This window comes from Cebus imitator, unplaced genomic scaffold, assembly GCF_001604975.1.
Source record: "Cebus imitator isolate Cc_AM_T3 unplaced genomic scaffold, Cebus_imitator-1.0 Scaffold9, whole genome shotgun sequence".
Lineage (NCBI taxonomy): Eukaryota > Metazoa > Chordata > Mammalia > Primates > Cebidae > Cebus > Cebus imitator.
In genome coordinates this window covers 3,391,799-3,414,017 of record NW_016107324.1, presented here as the reverse complement: position 1 = coordinate 3,414,017, position 22,219 = coordinate 3,391,799, and the positions used below count along the sequence as shown (strand labels likewise).

General features: G+C 38.3%; 1 protein-coding gene across 11 annotated transcripts in view; it reads right to left on the bottom strand.

The window, feature by feature from the left end:
• The window catches only part of NCOA2 (nuclear receptor coactivator 2), a 306,209-nt gene that overhangs the window by 109,042 nt on the left and 174,948 nt on the right, over window positions 1-22,219 (bottom strand). The window lies entirely within an intron of this gene.

The window sequence follows — 22,219 nt, the reverse complement described above, 5'->3', positions numbered from 1 at the left end:
TGCCTCCAACCTCCTTTACTTTTTGTAGTGGTTTTTTTTTTTCCTTTCTAGATAGGAAAAGAATAATAATCAAAGGAAGGGCCAAATGCATAGAAGACAGAGAACTTAAGGAAGATGAGAGAAGACAAGAGCAAGGACAAAGAGCTAGGAGGGCTGAGGAACGTAACACGTACCAGTCAAACCGCCAGCTGCTTCTTCCCTGTAATCCGGGCTGCTCAGTCTCAGCTATATTATAATCATTTCTTCTGGCCACTATTCTGATTCAATAGTGCGGTGGAGTTAAGAAACTTTTTTTTTTTTTTTTAAAGTAAGCATAAGTAAGCAGAATGAAGAAATATTGTATCTGTTCAGGGAGGCTGCACCAATGGCACACATTTGCTTCAAGAGGTGATAAGGAAGGGTACAATTCTGAAAGCTGATATCCAAGCTTCTTGCTGGTTGGAGCAATGTAACCAAGTCCCAGTGTCCCACACTGTGGTCACAGTTTTGGCCTGATAATAAGTATAATCTGTATTTAGTTACTATGAGAGAGGCAGACTGTGAGAGGCAAGATAGCTGAGAGGTTAAGGTCCAGTATTCATGTCCAAGCTTCACCACTTTTAGCTATGTGAACTTAACAAGCTACTTTACCCCTTGTGCTTTAATTACCTCTTCTATGAAATGGGGATAATCATTAGCATCTATAGCACAGCGCTTGCTCAGTGGATTAGCCAATGACAGAACTGGGATTTGTACAGAGGTTACACAACTTCTACTCTTCACTGAAATGTTACAGCTAAGCGCCACCTCACCAAATAAGCTGTTCTTCCTCTAATCCCACAGCCATGGTCAGGTGGGAGAAGCAGTAAGGACTGGACTGCATGCGCTTCCATGCTGGACTCTTTCTCCACCATCTAAACATGCATTCATTCACTCATTCAACAAAGAAATGCCTGCCATTATAAATAAAGCTTGCACTGTGAGGAGCATAAGGAGAAAACAGGAAGAAGGGAGATTCATTTATATATATTGGAAATAGTCCAATAAGTACAGATAGGTATTATGATGACTGTATCCACTCCTCTGTACTTTTTGAGGTCCAAGAGAGGAGAATACTTTGCTGGCTGGGATGGAGGAGGCACTGCGCCAGGCCTTGAGGACAGGGTATGATTGCAAATGGTGGGGAGGGGAGCCAGGCCTTTGCAGGAGGTATAAACGGACAGGGGCTGAATCAAAAACCTGAGGGTGGGTGTGGCGGCTCACACCTGTAATCCCTGTACTTTGGGAAGCCAAGGCAGGAGGCTCACTTGAGGCCAGGAGTTGGAGACCAGCCAACATAGCAAGATCCCATCTCTATAACAACAACAAAACTCTATATTCCAGAGCCCTTCTCAGATGATACCTTATAGATACTTTCAGTACTTCTCTCTGAACTACAATTCCCATGGTTTCAATAATGAGATATAAGAAAAAATGTTACACATCCAATCTAAGTAAGCTTTCAACAAATGACCTAGGAGATTTTCACTCTGAAAGCAGCTTTCTAGAAGTCATATAAACTTAAGACAGTTTCCATCATTAAAATATAACCTTTAATATAACACAGCAAAATGCCCTATATAGTTATGTATAGGTGACAAGTTTCGTTGTTAAAATGGCTATTCCCTCCCAAAAGTATTGCTACATATACTAAATAGTATTATCAGAAAGCTTTTCAAATTAAAGTAAGTGACTGCTTACCTAAAGTCATACACACCCAGTTTGAGAATGATTTAACGTTATTAATTGCATTATCCACCTGTGAATGTCCCAAAATACATACATGGACAATCGTAACAAATGAGGAGACAGCACTGGGACACAGGGACCAGAGGGAGATTAGGAGCCATTTTCTAGTCTAAGTATAGTAAAATCACTTGAGCAGACAGACTGTTTATAATTTGCTTGTACCTACTCAAGGTTGGCTTAAAAACCACTCTATTTCTAAAACATCACTAATTTCCTCTTGAAGTAAGTTATTTAAATGCCAAGCTTTCTCTTTTATTATGTAGTGGTACCTTAAACACATTTCCTCAAAATCTGCCACTTTCAGCTTGATGAACATAATTGCTTCCTTATATTTGTGTGTCTACTCCATATGTCCTCTTCTCAGAGCAACGTTCCTGGGCTATATGCCCCAGTACAAGCTTCCAACCCACCTTTCCACCACCAAGGGGAAAGTGGGGTGGAGTCGGGGATGCCTGGCCAAGCCAAGGAAGGATGGCTGCCTCCTGGTAACCTCCAGGAAGTGGAAACATGCAGAGGTGCCCTGTCTGAATCATTGCACATCACTCATAACAACAAAAAGGAGACAGACCTGAGACCAAAATGGGGGAGAGAATGTAAGTTTGACACAGGAAAGGGAGGAAGAGGAGGAGGAGGGGGTGACAGGCAGCTCCAGCCCTAGAGCAGACACGTAAATTTATGCCCTGTGCTTTAGTGGGAGAGCCAAATAAATAACAGAGAACCTCACGAATGAGGTGCTCTAATCTAGAGGACTGATACTTCTAATACCCTGTGTGAGGAGGCTCAGCTGGCAGCAAGTATCAGTATTTCTCACTAGAACAACAGGTGAGGCCAGGTGAGTTTATCTCCCCACCCCCCCCAACCCTGCTCAAAACACTAGGCAACACAGGTGAGGCCAGGTGAGTTTATCTCCCCCCGCCCCCCCAACCCTGCTCAAAACACTAGGCAACACAGAAGTGACACAAATAAAAATCAGAGATTGGTAAGTTATAAAAGTGACTTACTTCATCTGTTATATAAATTACTTTTTTTAAACATCAAATTAACCATTTTATTTATCTTTATTTTTTGACTTTTAAAGTATGATTTTTATTTTTTTTTGAGACAGGGTCTTGCTCTGTCACCCACGCTGGGGTGCAGTGGCACGATCTCAGTTCACTGAGATTGCAGTGGTACAATCTCTGCTCCCTGGGTTCAAGCAATTCTCTTGCCTCAGCCTCCTACGTAGCTAGGATTAGAGACGCCCACCACCATGCCTGGCTAATATAAATTACTTTTTCTATATAAATGTACATTCTAGCGTACACTGACTCATAGAGAAATATATAAAATATACAATATGGACAGAAGAATTTTGATGCACTTTTGCAGATCGAAGTTAAAAAATTAATTTCCAGTGTAAAGGTATGAGATGGAAAATACTAAAGGGCAGCACTGAAGGTTCTAAAATTTCATTTGGCAACCAGCCCTAAATTAATCGTTTCTTATAATTTCTGCACACTCACATGAAATTAAAATTCTTGAGCATCTCACTCTAAATGCTCAAATTGTTTAACGTAAATCAAACAAAAACTGAAAATGACACAAGTAAACTCTCAGGCTGTATTTGATGGTAATTACAGTCATTGAGAGTAAACCAGTTCCTACCAGATGTTGGGGGTTGTGAAAGGACAAGACTGAAAAAGAAGTTTCAAATCGTCCTTTCTTGCTATCTGTAACAACACAATAGCCCTGCTTTCACAGTGACCATGCATCCTGCCCCACATCCTTTGGTATCAACTTGGATGAGCTAGACGGTATGGGAAAGAGGTACAGCCTTATGATTAGTAAGTTTTATCTCTAAAAAGTAACTGGGAGGGGTGAATGAACAAAGCCAGTTGAATCCTTAGCATAATGAAAGAAAGCAAAATAAAATGTTAAACCTCAACACAATTTAAAAAGTACTCTTTCATGGAATTCACCAATATGACTTATAAGGTAACAAAGCTGTTGCTTTCAATAAAACCTCATATCATTAAAGCTTGTTAATCATCCATAATTCATGTAAACGATAATATGCATTTTATCTTTTATCAGGACAGGCTATCTTCCAAACAAGGCTTGTAAAACTGCCAAATGTATTATATACAGAACAAATTCAGTTAAAGAATAAATAAGGATACTACTGCCGGTGAACTCCAAACATAATAAAGTGATCGAACATTTGATCTTGATTGCTAGCTCAAATAAATGTTCTTGAAGTTAGGCCCATTCTGAAATTCGCCAAGTTAGAAACGACACAGAAAGAGCTACTGAAACAACTTCTCTTATGAATGTGTACCTGAAGAGAACCTGCCCGATAAATCACCTAGCTCTTGTTATGAGAACAGAAAGGCTTCGAGACTTCCCAGGTTCCTTCTGAACTCACTTTACGATAGATATACGAAATTGTGTAATAGGTAGTCTAATCCTTTACAAACTATCAAAACCAAGAAATGCTTAAGCAATATTAAAAGTATACATAAATCCTCATGTAAATATCCTTCCATTTCTATTCAACGAAACTACAAAAGGATAATCTTTCAGAGCCCACTGCTGCTCAGAGTCCCACCTCAACAGCTAAAGCTGCATCCACTATTGCTTTATCACAAATGAAAACTTTTGCTCATTCTGAACTGGTAACAGTTTCTCCTTCAAAGTATACTGTGTTCTAAGAGGGTTCGCTTTATTAGTATAAAAGCAAAATTTCTGGGACAGGCTCTGATAAGTCTAAAAAACATAGTATCTAATGTTTCAATAAACAAAATGTGCTTTTTGGCTGCGGATGCCTGAGAAAGGTAGAAAAGAAAGTAGGCCAAATTTGCGAAGTCAGTAAGGATACAGAAGACATTCAATTGTCAGAGGAGGGGAAATACCTCTTTTCAAATAGGGTTAATTGGTCAAATTACCCAAAGCAGACATTATTTTGGCAAGACCCCAACTTTTGGCAACAGTTAAATAAATATTCTATGTGGGAAATATACAGACAACTCAAGGATACACTACTGATTCATACAAAGAATCATCACACAGACAAATGAAACAGAAGTAGAACTATGTAGATTTACTAACTGCTGGGATGACAACACACAGAAAATCAAACTTTGCTTCCCATTGGCAAACTAGTAATGCATTTAACAGTGATACAGGGCATGACATAATATTTTAAAAATTTTTACCTGGTAAAAATTATGTAGTATTTCCCTCAAAGTGCCATTACTCTTTTTATTAGATCATAAGAGCTCTTTTAACTTCATCTTTATGTTAACACTGTAGTGCTTTCTGGTTTTCATACAGTAAAATTTTAGTTTACCTCACATACTATAGTCTGTATCTATAGATTAATGTACAGACTCATAAAACTGTACATTAATTCATATAGTGACAACAGTTAAGTTACAAAGTTTTAGAGGACTCACTTCAAATATATCCAGAAAAATCTAGAATTTGTTTTCAAGTAAGTTCAACTCTACTACTTTAGAGCAGTTTACTGCACATTTGCCTTTTTAAAATAACTACAGTAAGACAGACACAAACCACTCACTATTAGGATATGATTTTTCAATACTAAAACACAAGCCATTTATTGTTGGACAGAGGATTGAAGAAAGCAACGTATCCTACAACTACAGCTAGTCTCTGGGTAAACTGGCTTTAGCACCTACCTTCTCTTAATGCTGTGTCTTGGTCCAGGAACAGTGGTAACAGTGTACAAACAAATGTTGAAGCTAAGAATTCTTTCCTTCTCAGTATCGTCTGCTCTTAGATTTACTTTTGTATAATGGCCTTAAAGTGGTATATTAGACAGTAACTAGAAGACATATTCCATTTTCTGACTGAAAGCCAATAATACTCATGAATTTTTTAGCTGAAAGACACTTCAAGATGCCATTGGGAAGACTGTAATAAACACATTAGGCTGCAAACGGGCAGCAGCAGCTCTTTAACACATGCTGCAATAATCAAATAAATGGCTACATTCATGTTCACTGGTTACACAAATATTTTGCTGTAACATATCCATCATCTGCATCTCTGGTAAGGAAGGGGGAACCTCCTTAAAAGTCTTATCTTAGCAAAATTCAGGGCAGAATACACAAGTAGTAGGGAGCTGTTCTAAACTATCATTACCAACAGCAGAGAAAATGTCTAGTCTGACATCAGTGGCATATGATGGTTTCTACTTTCTGAATTCTCATAGGCCAAGTTCCTTAACATAGCCAGTCACTGGCCTGCTTATATATCCAACAACATCAGCTGGTGCTAATATGGCCAGGAATAGCAAGACTAGGTTTTAATAAGGCCTCAGATGAGAAAACATGCGGGAAGAAGCTGCATGCCTTGCATAACGTAAGCAATTTCTCTCCCCTTCAAGCAGAGTGCACTCAGTGTCTTTTTAATATTCTGAAAACCAGTGTTCACTGAAGGCTTAGCATTCTGGAAAGAAGTCATCAAACCAGCAACTACAATGTAGTGCTTGTGTTTGAGTTTCATAACTCGTCCAGACTAAAATTCAATTATCTTTCTTTATTCTGAAATTCATTTTAAATTTTGTTATGAGATTAAAAAATGACTCTGATTCATGAGAAATTTAACTAGCAAAGGCAAGACAGTCTGTATCTATACTAAGACTGTTTTTATCATTTGAGTTGTAAACAGTTCTTAAATAGAGTTCTCTCTCATAGCGTAATATGTTGTTTTGTTTTTTTGCTAGCATTTATTGAAGACTTACTATGAGTTAGGTTACTTTGCACATATTTCCTTGCTTGAAAGCCACAATTTGATATGTATACATACATCTTATAGATTATCTAACCTCTCTGACCTGTTTCCAGTAATTTGCCTAAGTCACACAGATCATGGGTATAATGATAATAACCATTATCTATGGAGAGCTCCTATGTTGGTTGGCATTTTCCACATACTTTGTGTACGCACTCCTTCAGTTCCTGTAACAGCATGATTATCACCACTGTTTAGATGAGGAAATTGAGGTAGAAGTGAAATAAAGTAACTTAAATAAGGCCACAAAGGAAGTTTTGGAGTTAATGAATCCAAACAGTTCCTCAATTCTTAACCACTGTAATGTGGGCATTAACGGTTCCTATACTTTAAAACATTCACTGAAAAGAGAAATTTATAAACTAGTGTATATATTACAGAAAGCAGTATATTTTAACTTTGTAAACGGTGACTATGTAATTTGAAATCACTTTTCTTTTTGTTAAAAATGACAGAGCAAGACTCTGTTTCAAAAAGAAAGAGTACCACTGTGGAATGTAAAACATTTATTTCTGTTAAACAGTGCATATGTTAGAATCATATATCCATTTATTCAACAAATAACGAATGCTCTAGGCACTGCTGAAGACACTGGAGACTGAGTCATGACAAAACAGTGAACAGTCCCTGTCCTCCTGCAGCTCACATTCCAGTGCAGAAAGGATATCATTCTCAGCTCATGCACAATTATTCCCCGAAGAGAAGGAAAATTATTGCTATTATTGAATTTATTATGAAGTTATTAAATAAGACACAAGCTAGAAATTTTATCTGGCATACCAAGAATGCTCAGTTTCACTCAAAACAGTAAAAACCTTCTTTCCTCTTTTTCAGAAATGGTAATTGGTTAATTTAAGAAGTCAGTTATGAAGGGTAATTGTAGAAAATGATATATACTACCTTAATAATTTCATTTTAACTTTAAACACATTAATGTAGCTTTGATTCTCAGTCTCCATTGGAGGTTCACAGTGCCTTTCTTGCATAAATCATACCTATACCTATAATTTATTGTCTAAATAGCAGACAATAAAACCAGTGCCTACTCTCCAATTTCTGTTTATTTAAAACAGACCTAGAACTTATAGACACTTAGATTTATTAAAAGTGCTTACAAGGTACAGATTTGTATGATTTTCCCCAGTCTATTAGACATGTGTCATATACACCCATTTGGCAGCAATAGTTTGTTCATTTTACTTTTTGAGTTTTAGTTTTACCAGAAGCAAATGTATTGTTTCAAACTCACACTTGGTCGGTTACATATAATTAAATTATGCCATTATGATAACAGGCACAACTGGCAAAAACTGGTTGGGAAACAAGAATCTGGCTCTTGGTAGGCACACAATATCATGGTTAGGTGTAGAGTGCCCCCCTCCCCCGACACCACTCCTCCCTGTCCTCCCCCTCCCCTGTCCAGAGTGGGATGTACTGGAGTTGCCCATCATCCCAGGACTCTCAGACAATGGCAGCATCAGGCCACAATTTAAGGCAAAATGCAGATCTTGGGGGTATTCTAGTCTATCAGTCCAATGGAGGTTTTTTTTCTTTTTCTTTTCTTTTTTTTTTTTTTAACAAAAATCAGAATTTACACAAACCCAAACTGAGGGTAGAGGTCATTCAATCATTCAACAAATATTACTGAATATTTCTTATGCTCCAAGCAAGGTTTAGTTATTGGAAAATACAGCAATGAACGAATCAAGTCAGTGACTCTTATATTCTAATAGGAAAGTAGGGAGAGGGTGGGGAATAGTAAAACAAACAAAATATTTACCATATCAGATAATGATTAGAGGTATGAAGAAAAACAAGGTGGGGTTGGGCATGGTGGTTCATGCCTGTAATCCCAGCACTCTGGGAGGCTGAGGTGGCCAGATCACAACATCAGGAGTTCCAGACCAGCATGACCAACACGGTGAAACCTTGTCTCTACTGAAAAATTTAAAAAATTAGCTGGGCATGGTGGTGTTTGCCCGTAATCTGAGCTACTCAGGAGGCTGAGGCAGGAGAATTGCTTGAACCCGGGAGGTGGAGGTTGCAGTGAGTCGATATTGTGCCATCGCACTTCAGCGTGGGCAACAGAGTTTTTGTCTCAAAAACAAAAAAAGAAAAGAAAAGCAAGGTAGCAAGATTAGGATAATGTAGATGAGGTGAGGGATACTACTTTACATAGGTAGCTAGCAAAGTCCTCTCAGATGCATGTTATCTGGGAGCTTTCTAACAGATCTTGAAGATTCATAATATAATTTCTTTAATATGCAACCACTAATCATATGAAAAGCTGTACAATGTTGTGGCTGAGATCACATTCTCTGGTGTCGACTCTGGCTGGAAATCCCTAGAACACCACATGTATCAGTTATTTGACTTGGGGCAAGTTATTTAATTAACCTCTTTGGAGCTTTCTTTCTTCATTTGTAAAACTGGAGCAATAATACATACCTTTATAGGCTCGCTGAGCGCATGAAATGTAAAGGGCACAGAAGAGCAGCTGGCCTATAGTATGGGCTTATTTAATAAACATAAACTGTTATTTGAATTCAATAGAATATACATGTTTATAAAATAATCTAAACCGGTGGTTTAGATTATTTGGAGAGAAAAATTAATTTAAATAAAAAATTAAAAGTTTAAAAGAGAAAAAAGTTATCAAAATATTAGCAGTTAAATTATTTTAATGGGCACTATGGGTGTAATTTAATTTTTGTATTTTCCAAATTCCCTTTCATTAACACATTAGACTTTTTTGAGTTTATAATAAGAAAAAAGAAAGGAAGAAGGAAAAAAAGGAAGGAGAGAAGAAGAGAAAGAAAGAGAGAGAGGAGAGAAGAAAAGGAACAACAACAAAAAAGCTGGCTGTGTGGCTGGGAAAAAGAAACAAATAAACCAAACCTAGGCAAACCAAATGGAATTTTTAAAGTAACCTGTTCTTTGGAATATAAACTGGAAGTACATAAATTGCTTACATGCATATTTTCAGAAAAAAAATATTGTATAAAATGAGGTAAACCACCTATGTTGTACTAAGCGGCACAAAGACTGTGTACACTGAATGAAATGAGAAATCAGATCTGATTTTATAGGTATTAGCAATGAAATTTCAAGTACAAATTATTTTCTTTGGTGAACCAAAGGATATTTCAATAACAATTTCCAAACTACTAAATCTGTATTATGACTATACTTAAAACTTCCATTTCTTCAAATTTACTCTAAGTTCTTCTGTATAAGATAGCCAGAAATTTAGTTATTGTAGGGTCATTAGCATATCCTATGTTCTTTAACTGTATGTTTTTTTCTTCTACCGAATCTTTCAGAGCAAGAAATTATCTAAATCACAAGAGCTATCCAGAAAACGTTACTAAAATTGCCCTTCTTCCTCAGAAAAATCTGACCTGTCCTTCCAAGGCAGCTCAAAGCATGCTCCCTTTACGCAAGGCTTCATAGATTCTACCAGGAAGAATTAAAGGTTCCCTTTTACTTGTTCCAAGCCAGTGGTAACGTTGAAGTGAAAGCAGCCCTTTTTTAAATGCCTCCTCATCAGCTGCCTCTTTCCCAGGAGAGGGTCCAGGGTGTTTGTTGGCACCGACTGTCCCCGTGAGCCAGCCCTTTGTGGGCCCCAGGCAGGCCCATACTGCTGCCTCCCACTCTGGTTTCTCTGTGTCAGGGATGGGCCTTAAGGAACTCACTCCTTCTTCCCTTTTGTCCACAGTAACTCATTTAACTCTAAACTTTCTGCTGGGTTCTTTATCTCTAATAAAACAGAAAAACGAAGTAGAGGCAAAACTTTCAAGCATGTTGCATGAAAAAAGTACAGGACCCAAATTTAAAGGCTTGTGGCTCGAGAAGAAATAAGGGACATAGTTATAGCCTTCTCTGGCAATGTAAATAACGTTTCCTTTCTAGGGTGACTGTATAAGAAGTATTCTTCTGAAATACTTTTTTATACTCTTTTTCTCTGTTTTTCACCACACTTCTACAGAGGTAGAAAAAAACAAGAAGAAAAAATCGAGTTTGGGAGGACCTTTACTTCATTTTTCACCATAAAAATTCCTACAAACTTACTGTTGGTCAGATAATTACAATAATTCTACACAGTATTTGCTATGAGGCAATGGTTGACATTAATAATGAAAATGGCAGCTCTAGATTAACAGAGGTCCCCCCTGCTCCAAAAAGAAGCCAATTTTGTCTCATAAAAATAAGCCAAATTAGGCCAGGTGCAGTGGCTCATGCCTGTAATCCCAGCACTATGGGAGGACAAGAGGGGATGGATCACCTGAGGTCAGGAGTTTGAGACTGGGCTGGCCAACATGGTGAAACCCCGTCTCTACAAAAACACACAAAAATTAGCCGGGCATAATGGTGTGCACCTGTAATCCCAGCTACTTGGGAGGCTGATGCAGGAGAATTGCTTGAACCCAGGAGCTGGAGGTCACAGTGAGCCCCAGACCACACCACTGCACTCCAGCCTGGGAGATAGAGCAAGACTCCATCTTAAAAAAAATTTTTAAAAAGCCAAAATAAGGATTATTTGCAAATAACACATACCTACAGAATGATGTTTACTGAGAATTACCAGAATTTGGAAAGTTGTTTTGTTTGTTTACAAAAATTCATTATATGAATGGAATTTGAAAATTACCTTGACACCTAAAAATATTAGTCAAAACCCTTAATTTAACCATCTTTTACACCTCAAATGAAGGATTTTGGTAATCATCAAAACTAGCCGTACTGTAAGATTATGGTTTATATTTTAGCTATTTTAACTTAAGTTTCAAACTTGAGACACAGACAAGTAGCTGTCAGCAAAAGCATTATCATATTGCTAACATTGGGACTGTACAGTGGAATTCACTTCTCTGACCCCAGTGTCAGAGGCTGGGGACCCTCTGGTTTTGCCGGATGAATTTTGTGAAGAACACAGAATAGCCTTGGCAAGTTGCCACTGGAGGGTTCTTTCCCCTTTAAAGCCCCAGATGGAGAATTACTATGCTTTATGGAACTAAATATATAATTGGATTCAAGAATGGTAACTTCTAGTTATCCGCTGAGTAAATAAGGGCAGTCTACAATAGGCATTAAAAAGATTAAAACAAATGCCTTCTATTTTATATGTTGCTCTCTACCTTTTTCTTTTAAGTAGTCCTAAGACGGTTTTCCACTGAGAGAATAAAGAACAACTGTTTGTAAAAGCTACACCTATGGATAAAGATCTCTGAGACTGCTGCACCCTATTTAGCCATAACTAGCAAGTAATGAGCATGGAATGAAACTTAAAATAAATTGAGATAATTGCTTGACACCTCAGAGACAGCTAGTTATATTATAGTCCTTCTGTCTGATACTAAAATGAAATGGATAATAATCCATCAAGCTGAAATCTAAACCCTGGTTCTAGCTGGGATAGAATGATGTGGAGAAAACTCAGCTAGCTCTCAAGAGACACCACGACACAGTATATACATGTTTATAGCATGAACATATGATGTTTTCAGTTGGTATTTTCTTTCAAGTCAATGTTTCTGAACCAAGAGCAGTGACTATTATACTTAGGGCAAAAATATATTTGAACAATATAATTTTATATAAGGTTCAGTTTCTAACCAATACAGGTCTCCTTTGGCATTAAAATATAGCCTAAATCACAGGCTTTTAACTTTAAAAATCTATTTGCATTTATTTTCTTCTGATACTGAATTCAACTGTACTGATAATCACTGAGAAGCTGCTAAGGGCAAATTACTGTGCTCTACGGGCACTGCAATACAGTCGCTGAGTAAATAACAGAATTTGATCTCAAGAAATGCAAGATTTAAAAAGAAGATACAAGTATGGAATTAATTAACATAGTATACAGAAAATGTACAAAGTGCTAATGAGGAAAAAAATTACTTCCTTCATTAGGAAGAGTAGGCAAAGGTTTTATGAATGTCTGAGCTAGGTTTTGAAGAATGGATATAATTTTCCAAAGTGAAGATGAGATGGGGTGAACATGTATGAGAACTTCAGGGCACCAAAGTGGTACAGTTAATAAACAGTGAGGTAATGCTAGAGTTGTTGTGGGGATCCTGCATGCTGGGATGACCATGGGACCCGGGGATTTGGGAGTCTGGATTCTTCCCATCCTCACCTTCCTCTTTCCCCCAGGTCACTGCCAGGTCCTGCACTGAGTGCTGACTGCACCCTACCTGAGCCAGCACAAACCCTAGAACCATGCTTATCAAAGGGTGACCTGGAACTGTCAGAAATGCACTCTGGCTCTGACCAGATCTTCTGAAAGGAGACTCTGGAGGTGAAGCACAGCGTCGACTTGCCAAGCCCTCCCCATGATTCTGATGCTTGCTGAGGTTTAAGAATTCCTGCCCTAAACTTTAGAAAGAAATTGTCTTGCTCTATGGGTGACCTGAAATCTGACTAACACATAGTGACTATCTTCCTCTCTGAGGGAGAAGGAAAAGGAGAGATAAGGTAGAGTAGGTTTAGTTAATTCAGTTCATTTATTTACCAGGTATTTAGTTAGGCAATGACTTTGCAGAGTCTGAAAACCTTAAACCCCAGAACAGGAGTAGCTCTTGTCAATTTAATAAACTGTGAGTTCAATGAAAACTTTTGAGCTGAAGATGGTAAACTCACAGTTATGCTAGAAAGATGAGCATGGTAGTGGTCTAAATGACATTTCCGGCAGCGTAGGCAGGAGAGACTGGAGACTCGCTAATAGGATACTGCAAAAGGCCACATATTGTATGTCTGCATTCGTATGAAACTTCCAGAGTAAGCAGATCCATAGAAACAGAAAGCAGGTTGGTGGTTGCCAAGGGCTGGAGGGAAGGGGAAATGGGGAGTGACTGTTGAGTACAGGTTCTTTTTGGGGTTGATGAAACTGTTCTGAAATTAAATAATGGTGATGGCTGTACAACTGGCAAATAAACTGCATACTCCTGGATTGCACGCTTTAAAAGGCTGAATTTTATGTGAGTTATAGCTCAACAAAGCTATTATTTGAAACAAAAAGAACAAAACCAACAAGCTTAACCTGACAAAATTGTGCAACAGATAAATGGATAGTTTGCAAGTATTTAGAAAACACACTGGGGATTATTATGAGCAAGAAAGACTTCTCTAGCAACATTCATCCCAAATGACTTCTCCTTATTTTTTTGCTTAAAGAGATTAGAGTAATAATTTTATTTTTTTTTAAATTTTACTTTTTGCTTAATAAACATGCTCCTAGCAGACAAACATGAAAGAATAGAATAGCACATATTCCTACCACCAAGAGAAAAACCAATCACTTAAAAAAATTTCCTGCTCAATATTTTAAAATGTATGTGTGTATACAATCAAGCACAAAGTGTATATATAATTATAGAGCTGGCTCTTTTGTTTTCTTAATGTTATCCACTAAAATTTTTCTGTCATTAAATGTCTTCATAATTTTTAATGCTCTATGATATCCCATCATATGAATATACCACATTTAACCATTTGTTTCAATTCTTGCTACTATAAATAACACTGATTAATATCTTAAACATGTCTTGATCCACATTTCTGATTATATACCTACAATAGTCTTAGAAATGTAATTACTAGATCAAAGAATCTGACCATATTTAATCCTATTTATGTGTACTGTCAAATTCTTTTCCAAGAAGGCTGTATTAATTTACAAACCCTGCAGCAGAGTGTGCAAGTTCCCTTCTCACAATTCACAACAATAATGAGTATTAAGATTTTTTAAAAATGCTTTGCTAATTGAAAGATTATGGTGTGACACTGTTTTACAGTTTAAACTGATTCCTAGTAATTGAATATCTTTGAATTGTTTTAGCATTTCATTTCTAATCTGATGAAGGAATGCCAAGTCAGGTATGCCATAGGTGCAATGTGTTGAGGTCATCTAGGCATGTGATGTAATGCTGTTGTGCAGATGAAAGCAAAATGTGGGTTCCACGGGTGGTCTTCAACTTTGGCCACTAATGAATCACCCAAGGAGCTTTTGAAAACAGTTTCCCTGGCTTTGCCCTAGACCAACTAAAGCAGAATCCCTTGAGGAAGAAACCTACTAGGCTGGATGACAATGGAGAACCGAGTCGAGGCTGGTGGAATAACAAGCTGGGTGTTAACTAAATATGAATCCTCTCTGGTTTTCCTGACAGGCCACCACCCGCCTGCGGTCCACTCCAGTGGAAGCTTCTGTCCTCTCATTACACAGGTAGTAGGGATAGGAGGGAGGGTCACCCTCTCCTCACTCTATTACGGAAATGCACTTATATAAAATTGTTCCTCCTTTCAAAACACTCTCTACCAGTGCCATAGAACACCTCTATCTTATCAAGTTTACCAACGTGCTGCTTAATACCCCCCAGTTACTGAAGAATTCTGCCATCGGCTTAGGGCTTCCTCTCTAGCCCAAATCTGGTCATCATCCTGAGTAATATCAAAGACTGTGGATGAACTAATGAGTATCCCCCAGGTCCTTGTCTGTCAACTCTAACAAAGTTCACCTCTGCTCTACTTCAGCCGCTGCCTTCTATAATCAGGCCCTGAATCTTGTAATGACGCGGAACTGCTCCCACTTGAACACCATTTATTTATTTATTTTTTTCAACAAACTCCTAGCATGCTATACTGTCTTCCTCCACAATTAAGTCTTCAGTGTACGCCAGTCCACTGCCCCTTTCCATCACTCTCGAGCTAGAGCCCCCTCCCCACCTGCAGCCGCCTCAGCTCCCTTTCACGCCCTCCTCTCACAGAACTCATTCCGCAAAACTGCATTCCCAAGTCTTTCCACCATAAGGGGAAGCTGAGCGTCAATGGAGAATATCAAGCAGCTTAAGGGGCAGAGTGGCCCGAGAGATTTTAGGGTTTCTGAAATTGCCCGGGCCCTTAGTCCTGCCTGCCAATCCTTTACTTCGTTCTCAGCTTGTTCTATTGACCTCAACAATTACTTTCAGCTTTTGCCACTTCAGTAATACTTGTTCAACTTGATTTTCCTCAACTTCCCTTCTTCTTGCTTAGAAAGATATCTGCCTCCATCTTCAACATCCCTTCTAGTGTCTCAGAGGATGTGTGATCCTTCCGCCTGTAAACACTGACTACTCCAACCCCATTTCTATTTCCCTCCACACTTGTGAGACCCTGCTGCAATAGTTATAGCTTCTCATTTCAACCTCTTCCTCTCTACCTAAAGCGTACTCAGGCCATTTCCATCCTTTAAAAAAATGTTTAAAGCATGAGTTTAAATTCCTCTCCAGCTACCATTCAATCTCACAGATTCCTTCACATCCAGACCTGTCTAAAGAATACAAAGGTCTAGGATTCCTTTACCTCCAAACAGTGATGACCACATGATTTAGAATTCAAACACACACACACACGCACATATATGTGTATGTAGATATACATATATATATTTCATTCTAGAAAGATAATACATGTTGACTGGGCTCAGTGGCTCACGCCTGTAATCCCAGCACTTTGGGAGGCCAAGGCAGGTGGATCACAAGGTCAAGAGATCGAGACCATCCTGACCAAAATAGTGAAACCTCATCTCTGCTAAAAATGCAAAAATTAGCTGGGTGTCATGGTGCATGCCTGTAGTCCCAGCTACTCGGGAGGCTGAGGCACGAGAAGTGCTTGAACCAGGGAGGCGGAGGTTGCAGAGAGCCGAGATGACGCCACTGCACTCCAGCCTGGTGACAGAACAAGACTCTGTCTCAAAAAAAAAAAAAAAAGATAAGGTATGTCATATACCATATTTCATTATTACCCCAGAGGGGTCTACAGAAGAATTCTATAATCAAATTCAGTATTATTTCTGCAGTGAATGTATGAATATTCACACTAAGTGGGACAAATGATGTTTATAAATCATCTCACATCCATTCAGGTCAAGTTTTACTGCCAAATGAATTACAAAAAACCTTTCCATTATCGTGTGTTGAATTTTGAGATTCAAATAAGGGAATACAGGCATGTAGACTATTCTCGATTCGCTTCCACTCACTCTATGACCAAAAGATATTGCATTTCTTCCCATATTACTCCATTAAATCTGCCCTCCCTAGTCTTCCATGACATTCAAATGCCAACCTACAGCCATTTGGGCATACCGTATGTTGTTATCAAACTTTCTGCTGTGTTTACCACACTTAAAAATCACACCTCTTCTGTGGTTCCTCCTTTAACCTCTCCATATTGTGGCTTTCATGACACAACAGTCCATAGGCCCTCCTCTTACATAATTATTCTTTTTCAATCTCTTTTATGGGATCTTCTTCCTCTTTGAAGTTATGCAGGTTTCCATCTGGCCAGTTCTCTCCTCATTCATCTCTTATTTTAAAAATTATTTTTAACCAGCTTTACTGAGGTCACATGTCCTAAAATGCAGCAATTTACTGTATATATTAAAAAGTAGTTTTAGTGTATTCACAGGGTTACACACCATCAATATATGTAATTCCAGAGCATTTTCATCACCCCAAGAGGAAACCCCAAACTTATACAATTACTCCCCATTCTCTCCTCTCTCAGCCCCTCGCAGCCACTGATCTACTCTCTCTCTGTGGATTTACCTAATATATGAACATTTCATATAACCAGAATCAAGGAATATGTCACCTTCTACGTCTTACTTGTTTCAATCAGCATAACGTTTTCAAGGTTCAGCAATATTGCTGCATGTATCAGTACTTCATTTCTTTTATGGCCAAATATTCCATTGTATAGCTATACCAAATTTTGTTTATTCATTACTCAGTGAATGGACATTTGGGTTGTTTCTACCTTTTGGCTATTATGAATAATGCTATTATGGACATTTGGGTACAAGTTTTTACACAGATATATGCTTTCCATTCTCCTGGATATACAGCTAGGAATGGAACTGATGAGTCATATGATAACTATGTTTAACTTTTTGAAGAACTGCCAAATCGCTTCCCAAAGTGGCTACACCATTTTACATTCCTACCAATAATAAATGAAGTTTCCATTTTTTTCCCCAAATTTTCCAGAAACCTTATTTTTGTTTTCTTTTTAAATTATAGACATCCTACTGGATATGAAGTAGTATATCTCATTGTGGGTTTGATTTGCCTTTCCCTAATAACTAACGATATTGAGCATCTTTACTTGTGTTTCTTTGACTACGTGCATATCTTCTTTGGAGAGGTGTCTACTCAAATCCTTCACCTGTCCTAAAATTAGGTTCTCTAGTGAGTGATTCTTAACAGCTTTTGGGGTTATGAACCACTCTTGAGTATCTGATCAAGGCCAAAAAGTAAAAGCACACACATATAAAGTATGACATACAATTTTCCCAAAACGTCACTAACTCACTAAGACCATTTATGGATCTTCCAGATTAAGCACCCTTGTTCTATACCATAGGTTCTCAACCATGGCTACATATATAAAAACCACCTGGTTTTCATTTTCCATTCCCATATGATCCATCAATTCTACCTCTAAGTATATACCAAAAAGATGTGAGCTTTATGTGGGGCTCAGACATATATATATCCATGTTCAAAGCAGAACTATTCATAAAAGGTGAACAGGTTTTGCTGAAGGTGAAAACAACCCAAATGTCTGTCAACAGATGAATAAACAAAATATGCACACACACATAATAGAATATTATCCAGCCTTAAAGGGGAATATGGTACTGGTAGATGTTAAAACATAGATAAACCTTGAGAACATCCTAAATGAAAGAAGGATTCCACTAATATGAGATATTTAGACTGGTCAAATTCATGAGACAGAAAGAGGAATACAGATTATCAGGGGCTGGGGAGTGAGAGGGAATGGAGTTATTATTAAATGGTTTTCTATTTGGGATGATGAAAAAGTTCTAGAAATGAATAACGGTGATAGTTGCACAACACTGTTCATGTATTTAACATTCCTGAAATGTGTAATTAAAATCGTTACAATGGTAAATTTTATGCATATTTTACAATAAAAGTTTTTTTTAAAAATATTTAAAAACACCCAAGATAACCAGGTACCACTCCAGATCCATTAAATCAGAAATTTTACAGGTGTGGTATGACCGTCAATATTTCTCTTAGGCCAAGCACAGTGGCTCATGCTTGTGATCCCAGCACTTTGGGAAGCCAAGGTAGGAGGATCACTTGAGCCCAGGAGTTAGAGACCAGCCTGGGTAATAAGAAAAGACCTTATCTCTACAAAAAAATCAAAAATTAGCTGGGCACGGTGGTGTCAGGTACCTGTAGTGTCAGCTACTTGGAAAGCTGAGGCAGGAGGACCTCTTGAGCCCAGGAGGTCAAGGCTGCAGTGAACTATGATCGCACCACTACACCCCAGCTTGGACAACACAGTGAGACCTTGTCTCAAAAAACAAATGTTTTTTCTTTTTTTTTTTTTTTTGAGACAGGGTTTCACTCATGTTACCCAGGCTGCAGTGCAATGGCACGATCTTGGCACACCGCAACCTCCGCCTCCTGGGTTCAGGCAATTCTCCTGCCTCAGCCTCCTGAGTAGCTGGGATTACAGGCACACACCACCATGCCCAGCTAATTTTTTGTATTTTTAGTAGAGACGGGGTTTCACCATGTTGACCAGGATGGTCTCGATCTCTTGACCTCGTGATCCACCCGCCTCGGCCTCCCAAAGTGCTGGGATTACAGGCTTGAGCCACCGCGCCCGGCCACAAATGTTTTTTCTTAAAAGCTCTCCAGGTAATTCTGACATTCAACTAGGATTAAGAACTGCTACTGCAGTATCTTTGGTGGTACCAATTATCTCCATGAGTTCCCCAAATCTTTCCAGCCTTCACCTCGCAAAGCTTCCACCTTAAAAAACCCTGCTGCCTGCTAAGTGACTACTCAGAAAATGAAACACATCCATTTTTATTCCCCACCCCCAAAATGCCCCATGTGTAAGATATCAATCCACTGAACATCCTCCTTTTACTTCTGTATTCTCCTCAAATCATTAATAAGGTAACTGTGCCTCTCCAATATACCCAACTCGCTCCTCTCATCACTTTGCTCATCACTACCGCTTCTATTTCAGAATATCTCACTTGGATTATTCAAAATAAGTTTCCTTATTTCCAGATAACTTCCCTGCTTAAAATTCTTTAGTGGTCTTTACTCCCTCCAAGAGAAAGCCTGTGCTTCCTCAAACATAATACAAGGTGCTATGATCTAGCCCCTGCGTCTGTCTCCAGGTTGCTGTCCTTTTGCTTGCCCAGGAACTGTAAACTGCGCATGGTTCCTCATTTACTACATACCATCTCTTACCTAAGTTCTTTTGCTTGTCCTATATGGAATAAGCCATAAATCTTCCCCTTTTGGGTAACTCTCACTCATCTTTAAGACTTAGCTCATATTGACTTTTCCTCCCAAGATTAAATTCCCCTCTTCTGTCTTCTAAAAGCCTGTACAATTGGCCCTCCCTGTATCTGTGGTTCTGTATTCACAAATTCAGCTGATCTCAAATTTGAAACTTAAAAAAAAAAAATAATAATAATCAAAGAATACAAATAAAAACGCAGTACAATAAAACAACTATGTGCATGGCATTTGCAATGGATTAGGTGTTTTAAGTAATCCAGAGATGGCTTAAAGTATACAGAAGTATGTGCATTATATACAACTACTATGCTGTTTCATGTAAGAGACTTGAGTATTGGTAGATTTGGGTCTCCACTGGGTTTCCAAAACCAATCTCCCATAATACTGAAGAACAACTGCATATAACTCTACCATTAATCATGTATATCATAACTATCTTATTTCCGTCTTTTCCCTACCATATTTTAAACTCTTTGAAGGACGGAAACTAAGTATTCCTCATTAAAAAAAAAAAATCCTAGGCCTTATTAGAATGCCTGGTGCACACGTACTTAATATTCATGGAATAATTTGCTTTACAAACTGCTCTAGAGTTTGAAACTATTTCACCAAAATAGGTTGCATGGTTGAATATTTACTATGGTATAGTAGTATACTTGTATTGTTTTATTTGATCTTCACAATTAACTATATGAAGTAATTATTATTTCCTGAAAGAAAATTCAAGAACATGTCTAAGGTCAAACATAGCCAACGGCTGGTAGAAGCAGGATTTGAACCCATGCTGCCTGACTACAGGCCTGCACTCTTTGCATCTAGCACACTGTCTCATTATTTGATGCACTGCTACTCTTTCAGCTTCTTATTGTGCATGCCTCATCTCCTCAAGTAAATAATTCCATCTGGTATTTTTCCTATTGTTTTAAAGCATAAACTTATAGTTTTGTATCTTTTAAAATTTAGGGCCAGGTGCGATGGTTCATGCTTGTAATCTCAGCAATTCAGGAAGCCAAGGCAGGAGGATCGCTTGAGCCCAGGTGTTTGACACTAGCCTAGGCAACACAGTGAGACTCTGTCTCTACAAAAAAAATACAAAAGTTATCTGGGCATGCTGGCATGCACCTGTAGTTCCAGATAATAGTGAGGCTAAAGTGAGAAGACTGCTTGAGCCCAGCAGGTGAAGGCTCCAGTGAGCCAAAATCATACCACCAGCACTCACACCTGGGTAACAGAGCGAGACTCCATCTTCCCAAAAGAGTTTACAAAGCTTTAGCATATTACTACATACTCTTCACAGCCAGCATAACTATTCCAAGAACAAACATAGAAACTTCCCATTAGGTTGATAAAAAGAAAAACCAAGATGATGGTCATTTAAGTCAAAATAACCAGGGGATTTTTGGCCATTGCAGTTTAATATGATTTAGCCACATGACTTGATGCTAAAAATAACAATTGTACCACAAACCACAAAAACAAAAGCAAAATTAAAAATATGTGATTAAGATAGAAATATGAGATTCCATGTTGCTCCAGAAGACAGAAATGACAGAATCATGGATAACTTAGTCAATGAATAAGCGCACGTGTGTGTGTGTTTTAAATTACTTAGGAAGAGGAAACAAACACAGATGAGAAAATATGTCACATGTGTAAAGGGACTATTTCACAGACAAGAGATACCACACTGACAAAATATGCGGTTTAAAAAACAAACAAAAATTAATAAGATGTTAGATGCTCAGTAATTATTAGCGTTGAAGAATGTATTAGGCACGACATTATTTGACTCTCGGAGCTCTACAATGTAAATACTGTTCCTATTTTACAGAGGAGAAAACAGATTCGGAGAAGTTACATGACTTCTCCAAGGTCTTAAAGCTCTTACATCACAGTACGATGCTTGAAACCAAGCTCTGACTGCAAATGCCATGCCCTCTCTAGTTCTTCCCATTGTCTAATAATGCCATTAAGCAACTGGAAATACATAACAGCAGAGTTGTCAACAACAACACAAGGAAATGAACTAGGTAGACATATTTGAAAAAACGAACATGTCATCCTCAAAGTCTATGGACTGTCTGTTCCTGGAGACCAAGGAAGTATGCATTTTCCCTTTTACCAAATCTCCCTTGAGTTATGTCACTGGGATATGGTGACTCGTGCTTCTGTTCATTTCTAGCACTCACACCATTCCCAGCAGCTCCAGGTACCACAATCAACAGCAAATATGGTACATTACTTGACTAAACCATAAAATTACACAGAACTTAGGTGGTTTAGACATTAAGGACAGCCTCAGGACCCCATAA